This window comes from Galeopterus variegatus, unplaced genomic scaffold (assembly GCF_000696425.1).
Source record: "Galeopterus variegatus unplaced genomic scaffold, G_variegatus-3.0.2 Scaffold614, whole genome shotgun sequence".
Classification (NCBI taxonomy): domain Eukaryota; kingdom Metazoa; phylum Chordata; class Mammalia; order Dermoptera; family Cynocephalidae; genus Galeopterus; species Galeopterus variegatus.
In genome coordinates, this window is record NW_007726725.1 from 1 (window position 1) to 14,765 (window position 14,765).

Sequence of the window (14,765 nt, forward strand, 5' to 3'; positions counted from 1 at the left end):
AGTGCAAACACTTTACATAACTGGACGTTTTCATTAAAGTCAAGTATACGTATGCCTAGTTTGGGGTATATGCCCTATAGAAGTGTGTGTGTAAATACCAGGAGCTCTGCACCAGAATGTTGAGAGCAACCTTACTCATAATCCCCAAAAGCTAGAAGCAACCCAAATGCCTATCACCCTGAGGACGGATGAACAAATTGTGGGGGATCCATCCAATGGAATATTATACAGCCACAAAAATAAACACACTGCACCTAGAAGCGACAAGATCATGGACATGCAATGGGGAAAACAGCAGGCAGGTGCACGGGCAGGAAGAAAGCATGCTGTGTGACCACGTGCGTCTGACATCAGAGCATGGCAGCACTGAAGTGCGTGTCACAGGCAGGATGGAGGCAGGAGGGTGCTGTGCTTGGTAGGGGGCAAAAGGGAGCAGTAGGGAGTTCTTGGGGTGGGGGCAGGTATTCATTCTGTGATAATTTACTTAGCTGTTCACTTAAGTTTCATGCACTTTTCTGCATATAGTTTATCATTCATAATTTTAAAACTTCTAAAAAAATAAATGCATGCAGAGGGCTTCCTGGCTGGGTTGGAGAAGGTGGGGAATTCAGATGGGGACACCGGCGAGCAGGAGATCTGTTAGTGGAATGTTCTAGAGATACGAAGGGCCTCCTTCAAAGCAGCAGTTTACAGAGCATTCAAAGTCCCAGAGACGCGCTTATCGAGAGGAGCGTTGGAGCAGATCCCTCAAGGACTGCCTGTGGGGACCCCCTAATTTCTCGGTTCGGTGCATTTCATTTCTCTGATGTTGGGGTTTCTTCGAGTGTGTCCTCCCCCATGCAGTATTCCAGCGACTCTCTGTGGAGCTGCGCAAACTGACAGCTTTACAGATAGCCAAGCCGTAGAAATCCAATGACCATCCTCATTTCGCTCTCCTCACCAAGCAAGTATTCAAAGGCAGTCTTTCTGCAGAAGAAGTTTTTTCTGTGCAGTCTTGCAGGAAAGCTGATAGCAATTCAATTAGAAAATGCAAATGCAGCCACATATTTCCCAGCGGAGTGCTGAATTGCCCCTGAGGACTCAGAGCAGCCTTCCAGCCCCACAGTAAAGACTTGAGATAAAGTTTCTCACACGGTCCTCATCTGACTGGCTGGGGTAGCACTTGAAAGTGGCTATGGGACCCATGGGTATAGTTGGCAAAAAAGCAGCTGTTGTTTATGAAAGTAATATTGGGCCTCATAGCGTGTGGCAGCGTTTATGGAGGGTACGCTCAGCAGAGCAGCGGCCGGGGTCGGGGACCGGACACTGGCCTGTGTTCCCTCCCCAGCTTCTGCCCCTTCTCTAGGTGTGTGGGCCAAATTGTGTCCCCCAAAATTCCTATGTTGAAGTCCTGAAATACATGACCTTATTTGGAAACAGGGTTTTTGCAGATGTAATTAGTTAAGAGGAGGTCATTAGTGTGGGTCCTGATCCAATATGAGTGGTGTCCTTGTAAAAAGGGGAAATTTGGACACAGACATGCACACAGGGAGGGGGCCACGTGAAGATGGAGGCAGAGATGGAGTGATGCTTCTACAAGCCGAGGAACGCCAAGGATTGCCAGCTACCCCCAGCAGCTGGATTGAGGCCTGGACCAGATTCTCCCTCAGCCTCAGAAGGGTCCAACCCTGCCGACACTTTGGGCTGGGACTTCTGGCCTCCAGAGCTGCAAGAGAATCAATCTCTGTTGTTTCAAGCCACCCAGTTTGTGGTACTTTGTTACAGCAGCCCCAGGATACCATAGGAAGGGTAGGCTGTGGCTGGTGCCTTCCAGCTGAGGGGGAGACCCAGCCTTGGTAGAGGGCAGGCGGACCCCAAGTATCCCCCCAAAGATGGAGTACGAGTTCCCAGCTGGGGATCCTGCCCAGCGCTCCAGACACCTTTGAATCCCGCTCTGGCCTTCAGGACTAGCAAGGACAAGTCTTGCCAAGACCCTGATTCATATTAAGCTAGGAAGCCATGTGCGGCAGTGGGTACAGGTGGAAGCAGGTGCACGTGCCGGCTCTGTTCAGAACAATCCAGGTTTGACATCACAGGTCCTCTACCTCGGCATTCCTAGAAGTCCCTAATGCACTGGAGCTGGGAGTGGGACAGAGATTTGGACTTAAGCAAGTTGGCCCGTCAATCTGCAGCCACACCTCTGCCTGGCTGTGTGGCCTCAGGCAAATCGCTGACCCTCTCTGAGCCTTTTCTGCCTTCTCATCTGGAAGTTGACAACCACCCCTTGCAGGATTGCTGAGAAGAGGAGATGAGACCATGCCCTGGGCTCCAGTTCTGGGCCAGGCTTGGGGAAGTACCCACCTGGTGTCAGGCAGGTGTCCCCATCAGGCTCAGGTCCCCCTGCCTTCTACCCAGAGTGGGACTTTCTGATCCTATTTCCAATGGAGGGAGGGAAGCGCCTTGGGGAAAGCTGACGCTTGGCCCAGGCCCCGGGTGGGACTTGTGTGTCAGCATTCCACCCACCCGTGCAGGGGCAGGAATGGTGCTGGGTGAGGGACTTCGTGCAGCAGGAGCCAGCGCGGCAGTCCTCTGGGCCAGAGGATGAGGGTCAGAGTCTGTCTTTGGGCCCAGGACGGGGCTCCTCAGAAAAGCAGGAGGCACTCTAGGGTCCAGGGAGCAGGGGACATGGGACCTATGGGCACTGAGTAGAATGGTTGAACCGAATGAGATGACCACCCTGCGAGGGGGATGTGGATGTGGAGGCACAGAGAGGGGAAGGCAGTCCAGGTGCCTGGGGCCAAGCCTCCTGCTCTTGGCCATTATGGACTTCAGGGGTCACCACCAGCCCAGCTCACTCACATTGCGGGTGAGTGAGGCCAGCTCTGGAAGGTTCTCTGGGCCCCATGGGTCTTGATTGAGCCCTTCCTGGAAACCGCACTTATGGGAGCCCCAGAGTCCCCCGTGCTGCTCAGGTGGCCCCAGGCCCCCTCCACCTTCCTGTCCTTCCCACTGCCTCCTGCCACACCTCCACCTGCTGTGGGCTCCACCAGGCAGGGATGTCCCTGGGGATTGGAAGTACAAGGAACCCTGGAAGGCTTGCAGCACACATCAAGTTTGCACATGTCACCTGTCCACAGCACAGACACACACAGGGCACACCACATTACACACCACACACTACCCTGTACACAACACACACACCACAGGCTGCCCCATACACACCAGACTGCCCCATACATGCCACACACACAGTGCATGCTACCCACATACCACACACCCCCATGCATGCCACACCACATACACCAGATATACACAATACACTGCACATACCACATACATGCTAATTCATAGAATACCTATGTATGCATCCACACACACACTAACACCACACCCCCTCCCCGTGGTCCATCCCCCATCCCCGTGGTCCATCCCCCATCCCCATAGTCCATCCCCTTCATCCCTGTGGCTCATCAACCCCCTGTGATCTGTCACTCCCCATCCTGGTAGTCCATGCTCCCCACTCCCATTAGTGGGCAGGGGCACATTACTGGTAGCCTCCCGTGTCTCCCAGGTTGGCTATGAAGTCAATGGGATGGTGATGCCTGGTTAAGGACTGATTCCTGCTGTTCACCCTGAGAGTGAGACCTCATGAGGGAAGGCTGGCCTTCAATTGTCAGTGTGCAGACTGGTGTGTATCCCTCAGCCTCTTGCCCTCCTTGAGTTCCAGAGGCCAGTGTGCCGGTGCCTGCACCTGGACACCTGAGCGTTCATAGTTTTGTCTGAAGGGGCCATGGGGCTCCAGCACAGGGAGGGGACAGTTACCCGGGGCCTTCCGTGTGAAGTGCTCTGCACAAGATGCATCCGCCTTGGAAAAGCAGAAGTCTGCATGGTGGGAACCCAGGTCTGAAGTTTACATCCCAGAAAATAGCAACGTGTCCTTCATCCTTCTCCAAAGGATGCCCTCCACGCGACTGGAAACAGCAATTCTAGAAAGAAGAAACAGCAGCAGTGCTATTGACAAGCTTGAGCAGCCTGTCCACCATCCCCGATTTCCTTTGATGACTGCTGGCTATTGAACGAGCGTCGATGATCTCCACATTCCCATGAGCCCAGACTATCGCCACCAGGGAGGCTTGCTCCAGGCTTAGACCCAACTGCTGCGGGCGGGCAAAGCACATGTTGATGTTTGTCCCTGCATGTTCCCCCACATCCAGTACCTGCAGGAGTCACCAGACAGACTCTGGGAGAGAAGACCATTCTTTCTGCAGCTGAGGTCAGGTCTCAACCCCAGCCCCATCGGCATCCCCAGATCCCATGAGTGCAGGGGTGACGGGTCGTCTGTATTCCATCTCAGTGGATGTCCACAGCTCCCAAATAAATTGCACCATTTAATTTTGTCAGCATGACGGGCACAAGCGGTTATTCTAGTCAGTGTTTATTTGAAGGTGCACCTTTGCAATTTCTGAGATCAGCCCTCGAGCCTGCAGTCCAGCTGCATACATCTTTCCAGGGGCTGGCTGGTCACCAGGCCAGGCATGAGTTAACAGTCGAGAAGTTCAAGCTCAGATGATGTTTTCAGGCCACAAGCGGCCTTGAACAACACCTCGGTTAGCCCTCCACTTTATAGATTCAGAGGTGACCAGGAGTATCTGCAGCTCGTCCAGAGCCCCCAGGCCAGCTGAAAAGCCCTCCAGAGAAGAGAGATTGGTTGGTCAAATTCCCCAGGCCTGTCCCAGTGGCGGAGGAAGGGCCTCAGCACGGACACTGCCCATGGCACTGTCCTAAGGAGATTTGAAGGGACCTCGTAGGGGCTGGCTACAGATTCTCACAGCAGTGTGGAGGGCACAGGGTGGACCACTGCAGGCAGGGAAGCTTCCGGGAACGTGAGCCACAGAGAGAGGGACAACCACACAGATCCTGTTTTGTCTTTTCGCCAAGGAGTATGACCACGGACGTGGAAATGAGTGGTGGGCATGCCTCTGAGAACTTTGGAGTCCAGCGGGTAGGAAAGATCTAGAAGCAGCTTCCTCTGTTCACTCGGTGAGTGACCGCTGGTCATTTGCACGTCCCTGCAGGCACTGCTGTGCGTGGGCTCCAAGACGTGGGAACACGAGTGAGGAAATTCACTTACCGCAGCCAGTGCTTGGGTGGCCCATAGATGGTGGCAGTGTGTGCAGAAGCATTTGGGAATCAGGGCAAGGGGTACCCAGCCCCAGAGGCAGGGGGTGGGCACAGGGTAGTGACCACTGCTTTATCCAGGGGGTCAAGGAGGTTGACCTCTGAGCTGAGACCTGACACATGAGAAGAAATGAGACAAATCCCATGGGGGGAGCGTTCGGAGGGAGGGGATAGCCCATGCAAAGACCCCGAGGTGGGCCCCCAGTGGGGCCGGGGGCACGGCCAACACAGACGTGGGCTGGGGAGAGGTGGCAGGGCCGGGTCACACGCCAGGCAGTCCTTGGCAGGGGCTTCTATTTGTCATAAGGATGTGGAGGGATGCCAGGGAGGGGTGGGAATAGAGGAGGGAGGGAGGATTGGACCCGCCTTTTGCAAACACCACCACTGGGGGCCGTCCCCAGCCTGGTTTCCTGCCCAGTTTGGGGGTGGAAGAGGCGGGGATCGGCACTAAGCAGGGTTGGGGTGGCCCTGAGTGGCCCAGCCTCCCCCACCTCTCTGGCCCCATCAGAACCACCCCGCTCACTGGAAGCGCTCCGAGGGCTATCTGTTCCCTGTTGTGCCTGCAGGCCTGACACACTGCTCTGGAAGGTTCCACAGCCCAAAATCTACCTTCTCTGGCCTCCTGGATCCTTCACAAGGGCTCCTACACTCGGCATCCTGTTTTCCTAAGAAAGAGGAGCCATCAGAGGCACGAAACCACCCCCAACCCACCAAATCTACCTGCTTTGCCCACCTGTTTTCAGGGCCTCCCCTATAAGAAGAGGGGTCCCACCACTTCTGCAGGATCCAGACCAAAGCCCCCCACACACACACACACATACACCCTCCACAGCAACCAAAACGCTGTGATAGAGCCCACATTCGAACAGAGAGAAACCCTCCTGACCCTGCCCCTACCTGCTGTCACTCCACATCCCTGCCACTTTGTGGGGCGTGACAATCCCACAGAATCCCTCATATATGTGATATAATGTATTATATGATAAAACGTAATTATCATATAACATATTATATTACAAAAATATGATTGCTGCAGATTTTATATGGAACATACTATATAAAACCTACAGTAACCACCGTGTTAACAACATACCATCTGGGTAGCGTGAGCTCTGCTATGGGCCCCAGGCCCTGCCCGTAGAGTGGTCCATGGACAGACGGGGCATTTGTGTGGTTGGCTCACTGGCCATTTGTCCAGTTGAAATCAGGGCTCGAGGGGTTCCCAGAAGGATTTAGGGGCAGAGCAGCACTGAGAGAGAGTCAGCCCTCGGCTTAAGTCTGACCCTGCCCCTTGCCCAGCCCGCAATGTCCCAGATCCATTTGTGAAGTGAGGACACAACTGGACACGTGTCCCGTGTACAGTAACAGTCCCTGAGCCCACCGTCATCCCCCAGCTCCAGGGCTGTCTGGGGAGTCATCCCAAGCCTCAGCCTCCTGATGGACAGAGTGAGCCATGGCCACCTTCCAGCCTCTCCTCAAAGGCCGAGCGTGGGCTGCAAGCAGTGAGGGCATGCGGACGTACGCCAGCACGTGGCGCTCACCCACCTGCCAGCATTTTGGGTTTCAGCACGATCAAGTTCCACTGGGGCCCTTTAGCTCTTGATTGGGGCTGGGGGAAGTGTGTGTGTGTGCATGTGTGCATATGTGCTACACACATGAGTATGTGTGTGTGTGTGTGTGTGTGTGCATGTTGGGGGCCTGTGGAGAGCCCCCAGGAAGAAGTGGGGCACCACCCGCCCTCCCGTAGGTGTCAAGGGAAAACTCAGCCAGACTTCTCAGACCAACACACGTCTGTGTTTCTCTCCTGGGTCATGGCTTCTTTTGATAATTGGTTAAAAATAAACTTCCCCATGTTTCTGGAGAAGGATTTTGTGAAAACAATGACAGAATGTCATAGACACTTTCTTCTATTGCAGCAAAAGCTTCCCAACAAGGACAGGGTGTCTGCAAGCCCAAAACCCACAGAATGGGGCATCTGACATGGCAGGGCCATATCTTGGGCACTGTAGTGGATTGAATTATGTCCCCCCAAGTTTGAATTTGTCCCCAAGTTTTATGTATTAGAAACTTAGCCCCCACTGTGACTGTTAAGAGATGGNTCCACAGCCCAAAATCTACCTTCTCTGGCCTCCTGGATCCTTCACAAGGGCTCCTACACTCAGCATCCTGTTTTCCTAAGAAAGAGGAGCCATCAGAGGCACGAAACCACCCCCAACCCACCAAATCTACCTGCTTTGCCCACCTGTTTTCAGGGCCTCCCCTATAAGAAGAGGGGTCCCACCACTTCTGCAGGATCCAGACCAAAGCCCCCCACACACACACACACATACACCCTCCACAGCAACCAAAGCGCTGTGATAGAGCCCACATTCGAACAGAGAGAAACCCTCCTGACCCTGCCCCTACCTGCTGTCACTCCACATCCCTGCCACTTTGTGGGGCGTGACAATCCCACAGAATCCCTCATATATGTGATATAATGTATTATATGATAAAACGTAATTATCATATAACATATTATATTACAAAAATATGATTGCTGCAGATTTTATATGGAACATACTATATAAAACCTACAGTAACCACCGTGTTAACAACATACCATCTGGGTAGCGTGAGCTCTGCTATGGGCCCCAGGCCCTGCCCGTAGAGTGGTCCATGGACAGACGGGGCATTTGTGTGGTTGGCTCACTGGCCATTTGTCCAGTTGAAATCAGGGCTCGAGGGGTTCCCAGAAGGATTTAGGGGCAGAGCAGCACTGAGAGAGAGTCAGCCCTCGGCTTAAGTCTGACCCTGCCCCTTGCCCAGCCCGCAATGTCCCAGATCCATTTGTGAAGTGAGGACACAACTGGACACGTGTCCCGTGTACAGTAACAGTCCCTGAGCCCACCGTCATCCCCCAGCTCCAGGGCTGTCTGGGGAGTCATCCCAAGCCTCAGCCTCCTGATGGACAGAGTGAGCCATGGCCACCTTCCAGCCTCTCCTCAAAGGCCGAGCGTGGGCTGCAAGCAGTGAGGGCATGCGGACGTACGCCAGCACGTGGCGCTCACCCACCTGCCAGCATTTTGGGTTTCAGCACGATCAAGTTCCACTGGGGCCCTTTAGCTCTTGATTGGGGCTGGGGGAAGTGTGTGTGTGTGCATGTGTGCATATGTGCTGCACACATGAGTATGTGTGTGTGTGTGTGTGTGCATGTTGGGGGCCTGTGGAGAGCCCCCAGGAAGAAGTGGGGCACCACCCGCCCTCCTGTAGGTGTCAAGGCAATTCATAGGACTTAGAACAGACAAAGTAATCTTAAAAAGAACAAAGTTGGAGGTCTTAGACTGCTTAATTTTAAGACTTACTGTAAAACTACACTAATTAGACTGTGGTATTGGTATAACACCACATATGTACACTATACACTACATACATGTATACACACACACACACATATATATATATATACACTACATATATATGCAGTAGTTAGCCTAAGTAGTTAATTTAGTGCAAATTAAAACCACAATGAGATACCATTACACACCCACTAGAGCGTCTGGAATTAAGAAGGCTGAGAAAACCAAGTGCTGGTGAGGTTATGGAGCAACTGGAACTCTCATACATTGAAAGTGGGAGTTTAATTGGTACAGCCACTTGGAAAACTGGCAATTTTGTGTAAAGTTAAATTTACACTGTAGTGGATTGAATTATGTCCCCCCAAGTTTGAATTTGTCCCCAAGTTTTATGTATTAGAAACTTAGCCCCCACTGTGACTGTTAAGAGGGTGGGAAATCCTATTATGGTAATTGGAAGGTGGAGCCTTGAAGAGGAGATTGGATTGTAGGATCGTGCAATAGTGAATGGATTAAAAATGGGGGTCAGGGGATGCGGTTCTGAGGCCTTTAAAGGAAGAGGAGAGTCTGTCTCTCTTTCTCTCTGCTCTGTCTGCTTCCATCATCTTGCAGTGTGAGACCTCTGGGTCACTATTGACACCACCAGATGGACTTTGGACTTCCCAGACTCAGAAACTGTAAGCAATAAATGTTGTTTTCTTTATAAATCATCCAGTTTCAGCTATTTTGTTATAAACAACAGAAATGGACTAATACTGGCACTTGGACCCCACAGTTGGCAGCAGTCACAGATTTAGGAAGCTGCGCTTCCCTGGGGGCTATTCGGAGGAAATTCAGCTGAAAGTCTGTGCTTTAGGCCTCTCGGTCAAGCCTTTACCTGTGTCCGGGCCAGAGCCTTCCAGAATCATAAACGCCAACAGGCGGACCACTTCTCTCCCTGGGGGCTATTCGGAGGAAATTCAGCTGAAAGTCTGTGCTTTAGGCCTCTCGGTCAAGCCTTTACCTGTGTCCGGGCCAGAGCCTTCCAGAATCATAAACGCCAACAGGCGGACCACTTCTCTCACTAATTGACACCAACGTGAACGATTCCTTTCAGCTCTACTGCCAGAAAAAAGTAATACATTTTCCCTTAACTTGCTAATTTAATTTAATTATTTTTTACTATGAATGAATTTTTTCCATGAAGTACAGGGTAATTTTACTTAAGGTGTTTCTATCCAAACATAATTTTCTCAATTTTCCAGAACAAGTTGTTCTCAACCAGGGCATTTGGCAATGTCTAGAGATATTTTGGGTGTCTTGCTGGTCAGGGGGGCTCTTAGCATACAGCAGGTAGGGGACAGGGACACTGCTCAGCACCCTGCAGTGTGCAGGACAGCCCACCGCGGGGAAGGACCCTGCCCAAGTGTCCATAGTGCCGCAGTTGAAAAACCTGCTCTAGATCCAGGGGCGGAACCATCTCTAGGATTGGGGGTCCTTGGAGTGCTGGGGGTAGGGATGGCTAAGCAACCTGAGCAGGTGAACGTGGTCGCGTCTCTCTCTCTCTCTCTCTCTCTCTCTCTCTCTCTCTCGGTGGCTAGTCCAGATCTCTCTGTTCCAGAACATTCTGGAGTCTCCTTCCCCCACTTTTCTGGCTGGATGGGAATGTTTATCATCAGTCACCCTTACAGGGGTGACCACTGAGCACACAAGCTCCCTTGTTACCTACAACTCCTTGTCTTTTTGTGTCTTTGGTTTTGGTGGGAGATGAGGCTAAAGAGGCAGGTGGGGTGGCTTTGAGGTACTTATCAAGAGGAATGTAGCTTAGGAACATTAAATCCTTTCCACGAGATGATGGCAATTATTAAAGTTGCTTGAAGAGCCCCGTCTAAACCATTCCCCCAGGACTGCCCATGCCTTCAGATTCCCTAGCCCGGAGCACCAGCTTTGTTCACAGGTGGGTGCCGGACCATGGCATGTCGGGTGGTTTCCCATCCTGTGTTCAGGTTCACTCTTCTGAGAGGAGGAGCAGCAAGGGGCCCAGAGCCCCAGCTGTGGGAGGCACAGCCCGAGTTCCAGCCCTGGCCCCTCAGTTGCGTGGCCCTGGGCAGGTCATCAGACATCTCAGTGCCTCGGCCTCCCCAGGTGAAAATGAGGACGGTGCTAGCTCTCACCTGCCTACGTTGTCATGGAGTGAGCACCCTGAGATGGGAGCGGGGGGCTCTGATTGGGTCCTGGCACACATGCACAGAAGCATTTGCGCTGACTTTCCTTCCAAATAGACACAATGAAGAAATGATCACCCTATTTCATTCAGAAGCCTTCTTTTGTGTTATTTCTATGGGAATTTTCAAAATGGCCTTCTCTTCTTATGGGAGATGAGGAATAACAAGTGTGTCACACTTGTGGAGCGAGGCGGGCACACACATGTCTCCACAGCATCACGGACGGACGACAACATCCACCAAGTGCCTTTTCAGAACCAAACTCATGCAGATGCTGATTTAGAACGACCCGCATGCTCAGTCTCTTAAAGAATGTAGATATCTTTCTGTTGTTTTGTTTTGTGTTTGTTAAATACCATTTCATTTTCTCCATCCTTAGCTACCATGGAAACCAGCCAGAAGGCTGCAGACAGTACCCTAGGTAAACATTTTAAATATACATGTTTGCAGGCAAGCAGAATGTACCCTTCTTCAAAGGTGTGCCGAAAAGGAAGTAAGACGAAAAGGAATGAACTATCTGTGCAGATTTTAGTGCCCCCCACCACCTTTTTAAAGAAATGTAATTATCCTCAGTAAAAACAGGTTTGACATTTGGAGGAGTAGGGGGCTCATGTTATTTCCCTTACTGAAGCATGTTTAACCCAAAGCTTTTGTAAGGAAGCCATGAAAACAAGAAGAGCCAAAAATAACATTGATATCTGGGGGATAAATATCTTCCCTTGTGCAGAAACGGCTGTCACTTCCCAAATATGACTACAGACCCTGTATTAGCCCATTACTGTTGCTTATAACAAAATATCTGGAACTGAGTAATTTGTAAGAAAACAAAATTTATTGCTTAGAGTTTCAGAGGCTGGAAAGTCCAAAGTCCAGGGGACACATCTGGTGAGGGTCTTGGTGGTGGCAACAGTGACGGCAGAATATCACATTGCAAAAGTGGTGGAGCAGACAGCGAGAGACCAACCTCCTCATTCACTCTCCTTTTAAAACCCCCAGAACCACACCCCTGACAGCCATTATTAATCCATTCGCTACGGCATGATCCTACAATCTAATCACCTCTTCAAGGCCCCACCTTTCAATTACCATAATAGGATTTCCCACCCTCTTAACAGTCACAGTGAAGGACAAGTTCCTACTACACAAAACTTGGGGACACAATTCAAGCTCCATTGAGCTGGGGGGGGGACATTCAGTCTACTACAGACCCCTCTGCAATCAACGATCTTGGAACACTAGACCCTAAGATGCAGCACTATTACCCAAACATTAGGGCCATCCAAGATCAGCAGAGTAGGAGCCAGAAATGCATTCTGAGACAATGGAAGTGTGTCTGCGTCACTCTGCTGTGTGAGAAGCCTCAGGTGCCCAGGGAGCCAAAGGCCGGGGGGGGGACATTCAGTCTACTACAGACCCCTCTGCAATCAACGATCTTGGAACACTAGACCTTAAGATGCAGCACTATTACCCAAACATTAGGGCCATCCAAGATCAGCAGAGTAGGAGCCAGAAATGCATTCTGAGACAATGGAAGTGCGTCTGCGTCACTCTGCTGTGTGAGAAGCCTCAGGTGCCCAGGGAGCCAAAGGCCTGCGGTCGTGAAAGGCAGGTGGGCTGAGAGAACAGAGGTGCTGGTGGCTGGTGGCTGCTAAGCTCAGTGAAGGCAAGGGCCAGTTGTATTCGTGGATAATGAGAGGAAGGTGCCTGCGGCTGGGCTCTAGGATTTCAATGGGGCTTCGGAGCTCCCAGAAACTCCCACCCTGTCCCTGCATTCACAGGTAAAGCACTTTCCCCCCATCTGAAGCTCAGGTGCAGGTGTACATCCCTGTGGTGCCCCATCACTCAGCCATGCAGATAAGCCTGCTTAGAAAGGCCTTGTTAAGGGGTCAGGCATGGGAAGAGCATGCGCTTCAGCTTTGAGGCCAGTCCAGCAGCGAGGTCTTTCGAACGTGGCATGGCTCTGTGGAGTGGACTTGCCCGGAGTGGACTTGTCCACACGGCTCTGCAGAGTGGACTTGCCCTGTGGGTAGGAGCCCACCTGCTGTGCATCTCTTCAGCCGCCCACTTCACAGATAACAGACTTCCCCATGACTAGGCGGGAGTGTTTCACAAGCACCCCCAGTGGCTTCTCCAAAATCTGTTTTAGGTCCATCACCATTCTACAGCCATAAGGTGTGTTAGGAGAAAGTAAAATTCACAAGTGACATGCATCCGACCCTCAATATGACTCAGCAAGATTCCCCAGCGCGTAATAGGAGTTCTGCCTTCTGCACTCAATTCTCTTGTGATCACCAACTTTTTCATTCACACCAAAAACCATCTTGGATACCCACGGTTCACGCAGATTTCTACTTCTGGAGACATTTGCCACCTCTACTTTTGTCTTCACAGAAGAGGAGGACTCTGTTCTCCTGTCACATGGCTTATGAGAGCGCATGGATGGAGAAGACAACACCCCCCACTGGGAGCTGTCAGGAATATTTTCCCTTCTCTGCTGGGTGGAATTGCTCCGAGTGCGCTCTGCCCAGCCTGGAAGACAGGAGAGCAGGTGCTTTCAGGGAAGAGGAAAAACACAATTCCCTCTTTGGCTGCCCCTCCTTTACACTGGGTTGAGTAAATAGAACGACAAGCTCCACTTCTGCAGAAGCCTGGTCTCTCTGTATTATAGGTGCATGGTCTGCGCTGCCATCGGAGAAAACAGATTGCAGGAGGGACCTGCCCAAAGAGTCACTTTCTTGGGCAATGAAAGCCCTTGATTACATCTTTCGAGGTGGGAGCACAGAGCTGGCATGGATGGAGAACCTTGACCAAGAAGAGGCCTGTAGACACCCATGGTCACAGCACCCATTGGCATGTTCCACTGGGAACCAACTTGAAAAAGTTCCCATTAGCTGCTTTTATGGACTCATGCCCATGCTGTTTTCTCAAAATTGGGGGGAATTTCAGGTTTTAAGGATGTGTCCAGCAGGGTTAGCCAAGGACCCGATGACTGGCAGGGATCAGGTGTGCGGGGTGTGATGATTGTCATCTGTAACCCCATCTGCACAGATCGGGCTGGTCAGCTTTCCTGAGAAACACTGTACAGATCTGGCATCTGGGATTTTCATTTAGCCTCTTGAGGGTAATGACTTCTGGGAAAATGGGATGCTCAGTTTTCCTCAATGAACTTTGCAGAAGAATCAGCTGCCACCCCCTGCCCCCAGCCCTGCCCATCAACTAATAACCTGTGCTCATGTAGCCAGTCCCCAGCTCCCCATTCCATCCCTACATGGCTGTGGATTTTGATCAGGTTGTTCCCACCTTAGCCCGTCCATTCACGAGGGCTTCTCTAGCACCCTGTGCTTCTGGCTGTCATCTCCCCCTGATATCTATGGCCCAGGGAATATGTACCACACAGGGCCTGGGCCCCACCTGCAGAGAGCCTCTCACATCAGGTCCAGTAGGTCTGGAGTGGGACCTGCCATCCACATTTCTATCACAACGAAATTTGGAAACTACTGATGAACATCCCCCTGCGGACCAAGATGGTGCCCACGGAAGGTGCTCAGGGAGCTCCTGTACTGAGGGCAACTTGACCATCCACGCTCTCCACGTGGCTTCACCTCTGGATGTTTACGAGGCAGCCCATGGACGTAAGAGCCACGGCTCCTACTTGGCTCTTCCTAATTCTGGGCTCCTAACAGATGAGCAGGTTGAAAAATAGGAAATGATGGTAAATTACAATTTTTTGCATGTAGATGGGGGAAGGGTGCGTCTGATTACATTCCTCCCCTGACACTTTTTTCCTTATTTTTCTTTTTCCTTTTTCAAAAAAAAAAAAAAATGGTGATAATTCAGAACCTGCCTCAGGTCAGTTTTGCATTATTCTTCTCTCACTTGTGAACCATGACGGAAGAGAAATGACCCCACATCTTGCTAATGTTGAGCAGTCCCTGGGGACCTCACCGAGAAGCCACAGCCAATTACTCCCCTCTGCACACACAGGGAACAATCCTCCGTCACAAGCAGAGCCAGGCGGGTTGGGAGCAGCGCTGCCCAAAGCTTAAGAACACAGGTCGGCATGCACAGG